Genomic DNA, 11,347 nt, shown 5'->3' with positions numbered 1-11,347 from the left:
ATCGAATATGAAAAAAGCTATATTCAAATTTAAAAAAAAAACCCTCCACTGCTAAACATTTTGTGAAGTAACAATCCTTTGCAAAAAAAAAAAAAAAAAGACAACACCTAGAACCTTGCCATACCAGATAACAGAACTGACTCTCAGGACTCAAATAACAGCAACCTTATGAAAAAGAAGCAATGCAAATACTACACCAGCCCTTAGAACATTAAAACACCACCTACTGGGGTAACAGAACAAGCCAGACTGATACAAATCTCTACAGAGAAACTACACACTAGCAGCAATAATGCACGTCAGTCACACACAGGCAGAACACATACTAACCCTTAGAAATATAAACATGCAAACAAAACTGTAATAGTAAGCCTGAGAAACCAAAATACATAATTATAAGAAATGCATATACCCAAAAATGGCAGATTCCAATTGCTAAAATCTCAAAATATATATTTTTTTATCTTTGTTGTCTGTCCTTTTTATTTTTCTAATCAATTGGTCCAGGTCTCTTTTTTCCACTTTCCCTTTATCAATCTTTTCCTAATTCTTTCTCCAGGGTCACTCTTCTCTTTCTGCTTCTTCTCTCTCCTGTCATCTTCCCTTCCTTTATCTCACACACACACATACACACACACACACACAAAGGCTCATGCTTTCTCTCAAAGACTCCCTTATACACCCAGGCATCCATTCCTCCATGCACACACCCAGGCAGCATTGGTGTGAGAATGGAATCCTGGGTGTTTGCATGTGTAGGGTGCACAGAGCACGGGAGCTTGTGAAAGTATGTGGCTCAGAGGCTGTACTGAACTAAAAAAACCCCAAAGTTTAAAAGTTCCAGGTAGAGAGAAAACTGTGAGGGGGCCTGGTTGCAGGGACAGCCTGGAGGTAGATAGGGATTAAAAGTGATTTAGTTATTGCTGGTTATGAAGGCTTTTTTTTTTCTTTACTGTTTTGTCTTGAAAAAAGAAAAGAAGAAGGAGCACTGGTGCAGCAGGGCTGTGCTGAACAGAGTGGCCCTGGAAAAGCTGCCAGAATGGGCTGTGAGTGTGGTGAATGGAAACAGGGCGGGGTCCTCTTCCAGCAAGCAAGCCACTCTGTGGGGAAGGGGTGTAGCCACAAGAAAACCTGGAATGGAGCAGCCATGGTACTGCAGGATCACAATGCAGCAATCTGAAAGCATGACTGAATAAAGCTGGCAAGAGTTATTGCAGAGGCTTCTGGAATGGCACAGGAAGTTACAGGAGAGCCTCATAAAGCAGTAGCTTGCCATAGTGAAGGGAAAAAAGAACTTGGAAGCAGGCCGGGCTCTTATTGATTCTTGTGTGGAGAGGAACATATGTGGAGGGAGCTGAAGAAGCAACCAGAGAGAACTCAGTGGAGGCCCTGCAGCTGAGTGGTGCTTAAGGTTGTCTTGAAGAAGACCCTGTAGCTTGCCCAAACACTACCAGGAGTCTAGAGATTGCTCTCGGGAGAAGCCCTGAGAAGGCAGCAGTGAAGAATCCTGAGAGAGGGGTCACAGAGAGCCCTGGAGAGGGCAAAACAGACTGCCCAGGAGGAGGCAGTGGTGAGAAGGTAGAATTCGGCACTACAGAAGGTCCCAAGGAAGACCATGTAGGCTGCCCAAACACTGCCGAGAGTCCAGAGACAACTCCTGTGAGAAGCCCAGAGAAAGAGAGGGCACAGAAAGGCAAAAGAGGGGCCATAGAGAGCCCAGAGGGTGGCACTGCGGAGACCCCAGCGAATGAGGCTGCGGAGGAGTCAGCGACCAGTGTGGGTGAGTGGCCAGAGTTTACAGATGAGGAAACCACGGAGAGCCCAGGAGGAGGTGCTGCAGAGAACCTGGAGGAGGAGTCCATGGAGAGCCCAGGATCCTGCGGGCAGGTGGGGTTCAAAGGGTGTAACCAGAGACTGGGGAATAAGAGCTGGGATTCAAGTGGGGATAACCAGACTAGACCCAGGTCTCCAGGAGGAAGGCAGCTCCTGTAATGTAACACTGTCCAAACATTGAGCTGAGATGAAGTTGAACTGTGAGTACTGAGGGAAGCAATACTGAACTGTAAGTAAAGAGAGTGCACTGTTCTGAAGGGAAGATGCATGGGTGAAGCTGTAATAAAGAGATACTGTGTTAAGCAAGGTTGGAATCAGACTAGTTTATCTCCAGGCCTGTGGGAATCACCGTTCCTTCCCACACCATAGATAAAATGTTACCCAAGATGACAGTAAATAATACTGAATTACAAAGACCTGAAGGTCTCTAAAATATGTTTCTCTTCCTTTTGTGCAGAAATTAATTGCTGAGTCTTAGCTTAAATTGTCCCACAGCATCTGATGCAGATGCTGGAGTGTCGGATCTGCATTTCTATTACTTTCATCAGGACTTTTCTAAGATCAGTGCTTTCAAGAATTTTTATTTGCAAATTTAAAAATATTACAAAAATATGCAACATAGTGTTGTCCAGATTGACTGCTGTTTGTATCGTATGGCTGGCTTATAGCCATAAGATACAATCATCCCGCACATTTACCAAGATGGTGATAGCCATATCGTAAACAAGTTTTCCTTTTCAGCGACTGTAATGTGTGGGATCTTTTTCATTCATTGTTTGTAATTGCCCAAAGCCACAGTAACCTCCATTCTGTGAGATTTGCAGTTGTGCAGAACTGAATATTCCCACAAGCTGCTTGGACTATGTGCATGAATAACTCCAGTCCATAGTGCACTGTGAGTGTAATACTGAAACGTGAGGCTGGTTCTCTTTACCCTGCTGTTGTCTGCAGGATGTGAATGTCCAATATGATGCTTCTCTCCCTGGAAATGTGCTGAGTACATTGTCACTACTATGGTGAACCCTCCTCCTTTGACAAACTGGTGCTCTTCAACCCAAACGTGCAGCAAGGTTGCAGAGAGTGTTGTATTTGAGTTAATGCATTCATTTGTAGAATAATACTACTACAGGTGAGTAATTGTACTACTTGGGTAAGCAGGAAGCATTGCACAGTGTCAAGAGACCCAACAATCTATAAATACAGCCTCAAAATGGAGGGCGAGAAGGGGAGTGAAGTGTGGATGCTTTTACCCCAACACTGACAGTAAACGCCTTCCATCCATTCGGGAAAAGGAGATACTCATGACTCTGAATCGTTAGATTTGTGTATGTTCCCGTGATTTTATGTTGTAAATGTACTGGTGCAGCTAATCTGTGCTGGTTTTTACAGTGAGCGCGGTAACTTATTGTAAAAGAAAAGATTCTCTTTAAATGTGTGCCCCACTGACGTTCCATACTGCAGGAGGACTGGAGGGCAAATGAGGGGGTTTGGAGAGACAGCGTCTGGGACGTCTCCTGCCATCGCTCTTCCTTCTCACCCGCAGAGTCCTGGAGCGTTCTACCCCACCTACCAGACGCATTTCAAATCCTTTCCTCCTGCTGCGATATCCCGAGCTTCACGGTACAGAAGAAGAGACATTTGCAAGTAAGTTCCTTCCATTGCTAAAGCATTAGTCACAATCACAGGAAGAACTTGCTTTTCCAGTTTGAATCTGGAAGCGTGCAGGACAACTTTCATTTGAGAGTTGCTCTGTGTGCTACCCCCTTGCCATAACATGCAGAAACCATGCAAAATCCAAGGGATGCTAAATGCTACAGCTCATCCACAGCCCGATCCAGTAAAGTCCGTGGGAGAGCGGACGAACGCCCGCTCTCCCGGCGCGCGCACCGGCCCCTCGCCGGTGTGAGCGATCCAGTATTTAAATGAGGCGACGCGGTGCAAACGAGGAAAAGGAGGCGCTAGGGACACTAGCGCGTCCCTAGCGCCTCCTTTTGGCCTGGAGCAGCGGCTGTCAGCGGGTTTGACAGCCGACGCTCAATTTTGCCGGCGTCGGTTCTCGAGCCCGCTGACAGCCACGGGCTCGGAAACCGGACGCCGGCAAAATTGAGCGTCCGGTTTTCGGCCCGACAGCCGCGGGCCGAATTCAAAATTTATTTATTTTTTTTTTTTTTACTTTTTTTACTTTTGGGGACCTCCGACTTAATATCGCCATGATATTAAGTCGGAGGGTGCACAGAAAAGCAGTTTTTACTGCTTTTCTGTGCACTTCCCTGGCGCCGGAAGAAATTAGCGCCGACCTTTGGGCGGCGCTAATTTCTTAGAGTAAAATGTGCGGCTTGGCTGCACATTTTACTTACTGGATCGCTCGGGAATACCTAATAGGGCCATCAACATGCATTTGCATGTTGAGGGCGCTATTAGGTGCCGCGGGTGGGCCGCGTGTTTTCCTCCCCTTACTGAATAAGGGGTAAGGGAAAACACGCGTCCAGAGCAGGGTGACAGTGCGCTCCGACGGAGCACACTTTACTGGATCGACCTGCCAGTTAGCTGCATGTGTGGACGAGGCCAACATTTGGGAATGAAGTGGGCTCAGACTGGGCATAATCTTTCCTGTAACATTCAGGCTTTCCAGTCGATGCTGGAAGTGGACGACTGTTGTTATAGCTTTTTTCAAAGGCATCCTTCTCTATTTCTGAAGTCACTCCCTATACATTAATGGATCACCTCTGACCTTTACCTGCCTGCCCACTCTAGCTGCTGTACCGCAACATGTGGCTCATTACCAAAAGACCCAAGGAAGATGCATGCTGGAGCTTTTTATCAGTGGCTCAAGGGGCTAGGAGAAATATCAAAGGCAAAATAGATCCAGGGCAAAAAAAGTGATCAATTTCAGGGTTTAGGATAAGTGTTGGCCTGAGAGAAGACAAAAAAAAAAATAAATCTCTTTTCCATCAATTCAAAGGGAGCCAAGGTCCCAGTGTTGCCCAGAGTTGACCCATCATGGGTTGAAGGGGTAGACGGGCATTCAACCACCAGTCATTGGTGGAGAAGACATCCGCATCCTGTACCTCTCAGCCAGTGATCACCAGAGATCCCATGGGAGTGAATTCGTTGTAGGGATAATTTTGCCCCATCTGAACTTTTTGGGGGAATTGTAGGGAGGTTGCTTCCTTTGTTGTCATTACCCCCTGCAGAAGAGAACACGTGTCTGTGGTATGTTGTTTTGAATGATCATTTCTAGGCCGTTAGAGCCTCTACCATGATCAACCAGAACTGAGATTTGTCCCTAGCGTTCCACAGCAGTTCATAACTCGTCCTCTGCCACAAGATTCAGGATGATGCATGAGCTGTTGGCCAAACCAAACAGAAAATAACAAAAGCTTTAAGAAAGAATACTTGTTAGAGATGTGTGAAGAAACTTGTCTTACAGTGCTGTATCCGTAGCTTCTCATTTTCTTGAATGGAGCTGTCCCTTACTCACTCAAGGATCACATGCTACTGTGCCATACTCAAGACACACCCCACGCCGGGCAGTCTCATGACATGACAAACAGCATTCTTGTTCCCTGCCTGTTCTGCTTTGTCAGTGGATAGGCCTGCAAGATCCACGTGTGAGAACATTCTAGCTATCCTAAACAAGCTTATGGATGGACAGGGTTAGGGATCATCTCAACTTCCCATCAATATTTATTTAAAAAAAAAAAAAAAAAAAGTTTGTATTTCGGTTGGTTCTCCCATATTTGTGAAACATGGCATTAGTGGAAAGTCCAACAGATTGTTTTTTTAAAGCTTTGTTTACCTAGGGTCTCCTACTCCCTTAAAACAAATGGACTTCAGAGCTGCGAATACAACTCATGGGGAAGGCCAAGGAGTATAGGGTGGGGATGTTTCACCTCACGCCTCCAGATTACTATTCACAGTGTTATGTTTCACGCTCCCTCCCAAAAATCACAATATTGGAGTAGGATCTCGCTGCTCACACCCTTGCCAAAATGGTTGCTGCCAGGGGAAAACAAGAAAATCACAAACACCTGACCACATTTCTGTACGTGATGAAGGGAATGCTTTGACATTTGCCCTTTGCAAGCTTCTAAAATATATAACGATGCACGGGGGCAGTTTCCTTTGAAGTGAAAGTGGCAATTCTGCTTTGCAAGTAATTTTTCATGCCTTCCCTCAGTGCTTCAGAGAAGAGAGGCTAATTCACTTTCTGTAAATTAGTAAGAACTCCGCCTGCTGAAAACAGATGTTCCAGGTGCTTTGAGCAGCTGCTCAGCACTACCAGCGATGTCTCTTATCTTGCACAGTAGGCGCCATAGGATGAGTGACTGTTGCAGCTCACAGGCACTGTGCATGGACGAGCCAAAGTGCGCTGAGTGCATGAGAAAGCTCGGAAGCAAAAGGGAGGGGGTTTATGTATTAGTTCCCCATACTCTCCTCAGTCAATGCAAATATACAATGTCAGTGCCCTCTTCCTTCATCGCTGAATCTTGACTCTGCTCCCAATGCCTTGTCTACGTTTCCCAAACTCCTGTGCCGGTCCTCCCTCTCTCGCCAGCCTAAAACTTGCCGATTTGAGGCTGCTTGCAGTATCCCAAGCTGCTCGTGGGCCAGTGACATCACTCGGGGCTCTGTCTCGATGTGTCTCAGCCAGGACTGCGCTTGCTATTCTCTGTGAGAGAGGCTGAGAACTGAAGCTTTTCTTGAAACATTTGCAGGCCCCTCATCATATCTTGCTACTGAATTTAACGTTGCCCCCTCCTTCATTTAATCTTCTGAACCCCGTGGCCTTGCTGTCTTAACTCAAGGCCTCCTGTCTGTTTTGTTCTGTCTTGACTAGAGTGCAAGCTTCCAGAAGCTGGGGCTGTCCATGACGGGAGTGATTGTCAACCGGATTTACCTGCAGAATTTTGTTTTCAAGGCTTCTGTACAATATTTTACTCTTAAAGACAGGCGCTCAGGATGAGGCTGTATGTACGATCCTGTGCATGACTATTTTACATGCTTCAGTTTTGTATGTGCTGCTTTGCTGGGATTGGGGATGGGTGGGGTAGAGAATTATTATAGGATAACCAGCTGGATGTTTGTGTTGGATGACATTGTATTTGCATTGTATTATTCTCCAATAAAAATCTCTAATTATAAAAAAAAAAAAAAAAGAACCCCCAGTTTCTGCTCATCATCAGTCCAAGCTGTATGGGTAAAAGTGCGTGAATCATGATGTCACGGGTACTTTTGCAGGACGTCAGGCATTCCAGGGGCAGGGAAAGGAAAATTGGTTCTTACCTGATAATTTTTGCTCCTGTAGGACCACGGATCAGTCCAGACTCCTGGGTTTCGCCTCCATTCCAGCAGATGGAGACAGAAGTTTACCAAACAAACTCCGCCTCATATAGGCTGGTGCCACCTACAGTCTGGCAGTATTACTTAATGTCAGTAACCCAACAACCCCCCAAAGGGATACAGAACCCGTGCGAAGAAAAGAACAAAACAGTGTCAAGATCAGGAAAGAGAGCAGACTCTCCATTACCTCACAAGGAAAAAATGGGCGGGGCTACAGGAATGAAAATTAGCAGGGAAGAACCAAACTTTCCTTTCCCTGTGTCCCCAGACCAGTCCAGACTCCTGGGATGTACCAGAGCTGTCATCAAATGGGATGGGATCCGGAGAGGCCCACTCCGAGCACTCCCTCTCTGAAGCCTCCTGCTCCTGGTGCCCGCACCTCCAAGCGATAACGTCTGGCAAAAGTGTGCAGTGACTTCCACGTCGCCGCCCGGCAAATCTCCTCCGGGGATACCTGGTGACTTTCCGCCCAGGAGGAGGCCTGAGAACGAGTGGAATGAGCCCGCAGACCTTCGGGTGAAGATCTACCATCCAACAATTCCTGCACCGCGGGGGCTGCCGGAGAGAGCGGAGCCAAAATGGCGCCTGTTCCCGCGCTTCGCGGCAAGGGCTCAGGACCCGGACTACGACCCTTCCTGGGGTCGTGGAGGCTGCCTCTCCCCCAGAGAGACAAGTGGCGCATAAACTATCGCGCGGCTCCGCTGGCCCGACGCGGCATGCCTCCTGAAAACAAAATCTATTGGCACCCCCTCCAACTCGCGGCGAAACAAGTCCCCAACGCGATCGGAGGGAAGGGAGAGTCGAGCCCGGCGAAGAGGACAAAAAATATTTATTCTATTTTTTTTTTTATTTTAAATACCTACCGGATCGCCTCCGGGTCCCGGATCCACTGAGGGGGAGTGAGCCGGGCTCCCCGGTATCACCCCCAGGTAAATACACACGCTGGAAAATGGGCTGACTTCCCAACACTTCAGCGGCCTCTGAAACCAGTGGGGGATGGTCCCTTCAGGACCTCCCACCCCCCTGAGAGGCAAAGACTGGGACCTGCAGGCACGCACTGCGGTCTCTTACACTCCTGAGCAACGGCTGCAGAAGATTTAAATTTCCATATATATATATAATTTATTTTATTTATTTTTTTTAATACCTCCCTATCCTGACTCTAATTAAACCCTAGCACAGACTGTAGGTGGCACCAGCCTATATACTATACTGTCTCACACCAGCTAGGCCCTAGCACAGACTGTAGGTGGCACCAGCCTATATACTATACTGTCTCACACCAGCTAGGCCCTAGCACAGACTGTAGGTGGTACCAGCCTATATACTATACTGTCTCACACCAGCTAGGCCCTAGCACAGACTGTAGGTGGCAGCAGCCTATATAACTATACTGTCTCACACCAGCTAGGCCCTAGCACAGACTGTAGGTGGCAGCAGCCTATATAACTATACTGTCTCACACCAGCTAGGCCCTAGCACAGACTGTAGGTGGCAGCAGCCTATATAACTATACTGTCTCACACCAGCTAGGCCCTAGCACAGACTGTAGGTGGCACCAGCCTATATACTATACTGTCTCACACCAGCTAGGCCCTAGCACAGACTGTAGGTGGCACCAGCCTATATACTATACTGTCTCACACCAGCTAGGCCCTAGCACAGACTGTAGGTGGCAGCAGCCTATATAACTATACTGTCTCACACCAGCTAGGCCCTAGCACAGACTGTAGGTGGCAGCAGCCTATATAACTATACTGTCTCACACCAGCTAGGCCCTAGCACAGACTGTAGGTGGCACCAGCCTATATACTATACTGTCTCACACCAGCTAGGCCCTAGCACAGACTGTAGGTGGCACCAGCCTATATACTATACTGTCTCACACCAGCTAGGCCCTAGCACAGACTGTAGGTGGCACCAGCCTATATACTATACTGTCTCACACCAGCTAGGCCCTAGCACAGACTGTAGGTGGCACCAGCCTATATACTATACTGTCTCACACCAGCTAGGCCCTAGCACAGACTGTAGGTGGTACCAGCCTATATACTATACTGTCTCACACCAGCTAGGCCCTAGCACAGACTGTAGGTGGCACCAGCCTATATACTATACTGTCTCACACCAGCTAGGCCCTAGCACAGACTGTAGGTGGCACCAGCCTATATACTATACTGTCTCACACCAGCTAGGCCCTAGCACAGACTGTAGGTGGTACCAGCCTATATACTATACTGTCTCACACCAGCTAGGCCCTAGCACAGACTGTAGGTGGTACCAGCCTATATACTATACTGTCTCACACCAGCTAGGCCCTAGCACAGACTGTAGGTGGCACCAGCCTATATACTATACTGTCTCACACCAGCTAGGCCCTAGCACAGACTGTAGGTGGCACCAGCCTATATACTATACTGTCTCACACCAGCTAGGCCCTAGCACAGACTGTAGGTGGCACCAGCCTATATACTATACTGTCTCACACCAGCTAGGCCCTAGCACAGATTGTAGGTGGCACCAGCCTATATACTATACTGTCTCACACCAGCTAGGCCCTAGCACAGACTGTAGGTGGCACCAGCCTATATACTATACTGTCTCACACCAGCTAGGCCCTAGCACAGATTGTAGGTGGCACCAGCCTATATACTATACTGTCTCACACCAGCTAGGCCCTAGCACAGATTGTAGGTGGTACCAGCCTATATACTATACTGTCTCACACCAGCTAGGCCCTAGCACAGACTGTAGGTGGCACCAGCCTATATACTATACTGTCTCACACCAGCTAGGCCCTAGCACAGACTGTAGGTGGCACCAGCCTATATACTATACTGTCTCACACCAGCTAGGCCCTAGCACAGACTGTAGGTGGCACCAGCCTATATACTATACTGTCTCACACCAGGTAGGCCCTAGCACAGACTGTAGGTGGTACCAGCCTATATAACTATACTGTCTCACACCAGCTAGGCCCTAGCACAGACTGTAGGTGGCACCAGCCTATATACTATACTGTCTCACACCAGCTAGGCCCTAGCACAGACTAGGTGGCACCAGCCTATATACTATACTCTCACACCAGCTAGGCCCTAGCACAGACTGTAGGTGGTACCAGCCTATATACTATACTGTCTCACACCAGGTAGGCCCTAGCACAGACTGTAGGTGGTACCAGCCTATATAACTATACTGTCTCACACCAGCTAGGCCCTAGCACAGACTGTAGGTGGTACCAGCCTATATACTATACTGTCTCACACCAGCTAGGCCCTAGCACAGACTGTAGGTGGCACCAGCCTATATACTATACTGTCTCACACCAGGTAGGCCCTAGCACAGACTGTAGGTGGCACCAGCCTATATACTATACTGTCTCACACCAGCTAGGCCCTAGCACAGACTGTAGGTGGCACCAGCCTATATACTATACTGTCTCACACCAGCTAGGCCCTAGCACAGACTGTAGGTGGTACCAGCCTATATACTATACTGTCTCACACCAGCTAGGCCCTAGCACAGACTGTAGGTGGCACCAGCCTATATACTATACTGTCTCACACCAGCTAGGCCCTAGCACAGACTGTAGGTGGCACCAGCCTATATACTATACTGTCTCACACCAGCTAGGCCCTAGCACAGACTGTAGGTGGTACCAGCCTATATACTATACTGTCTCACACCAGCTAGGCCCTAGCACAGACTGTAGGTGGCACCAGCCTATATACTATACTGTCTCACACCAGCTAGGCCCTAGCACAGACTGTAGGTGGCACCAGCCTATATACTATACTGTCTCACACCAGCTAGGCCCTAGCACAGACTGTAGGTGGTACCAGCCTATATACTATACTGTCTCACACCAGGTAGGCCCTAGCACAGACTGTAGGTGGCACCTGCCTATATAACTATACTGTCTCACACCAGCTAGGCCCTAGCACAGACTGTAGGTGGCACCAGCCTATATACTATACTGTCTCACACCAGCTAGGCCCTAGCACAGACTGTAGGTGGTACCAGCCTATATACTATACTGTCTCACACCAGCTAGGCCCTAGCACAGACTGTAGGTGGTACCAGCCTATATACTATACTGTCTCACACCAGCTAGGCCCTAGCACAGACTGTAGGTGGTACCAGCCTATATACTATACTGTCTCACACCAGC

Source organism: Rhinatrema bivittatum, chromosome 15 (genome assembly GCF_901001135.1).
Source record: "Rhinatrema bivittatum chromosome 15, aRhiBiv1.1, whole genome shotgun sequence".
NCBI classification, from domain to species: Eukaryota; Metazoa; Chordata; class Amphibia; order Gymnophiona; family Rhinatrematidae; genus Rhinatrema; species Rhinatrema bivittatum.
Note: the sequence above shows the minus strand (reverse complement) of the source record.